Raw genomic sequence first — 850 nt, 5'->3', positions numbered from 1 at the left:
GGAGCGGTGGGCTCTGTCAACGGGCGGTCAGACAGTATCTACCACTTTCACGCACGTCTCCTCTCCCTTCTCTGACTTTAAGAGTTGCTGGTATTTCTTTGCTGTCTTGGGTGATCCAGGAACTGAAGTCTTTGCACAGTGAGCTCAGTGGAGAAAGAAGTTTCCTTTGAAGCAGAGCCCAGAGTGCAGTGCAGTTAGATAGGAGGGGTAGTGTTTCTTCACTTGTCTTTCTCTTTCTCCCAAGACCAACGTTTGTGGAATTGCACTAACCATTACTAAGGGTAAGGACAGACCAGTTGTTCTTTTCAGAGCAGTTGAATATATTCCTACTATAACCAGCTTCACTGATGAGATTTCACGCTTCTGCATCGTGTGAGACGTCTGGGCTGTGGTGTATTTGGCCACAGTAAGCTTGACCTGGAATCATAAAAATTTGGCTGTCTTACTTCTTCAGGACTTTTTCTTCCCTTGCCATCTGGGCAGCATCCACTTCACCTTCCCTTTCCCACACTCCTCCAAAATCATTTGCATGTCACTGATTTTGTTCACTTTCACCCGAGAAGTATTTCTTAATATTCCAAGTGCCTCAAACCCTTTATTAGAGGTAGAATCACAGGAATGAGTGGGATGGAACCCAGTCTGACCACTGTTCTGTTTTGACTGGCTGCTTTAGGGGAATTGACTGGTCAGGGCAGAATTACCTGACTTCTAGGAAAAAATGCATCTTCTTTCCATTTTCTTTCATGAAGTATGCCCTGGGGCTGTGTGAGAAGTAGGCTCAGGAGAAGGGGTGGGGGGCAGGTAGTCAGGATCCCTTCCTCCAACTGCAGAGAGTTGGGGTGCTTCCCTG

This window comes from Ursus americanus, chromosome 16 (assembly GCF_024610735.1).
Source record: "Ursus americanus isolate L20-20 chromosome 16, mUrsAme1.1.p, whole genome shotgun sequence".
NCBI classification, from domain to species: Eukaryota; Metazoa; Chordata; class Mammalia; order Carnivora; family Ursidae; genus Ursus; species Ursus americanus.
This window is presented reverse-complemented; position numbering follows the sequence as displayed.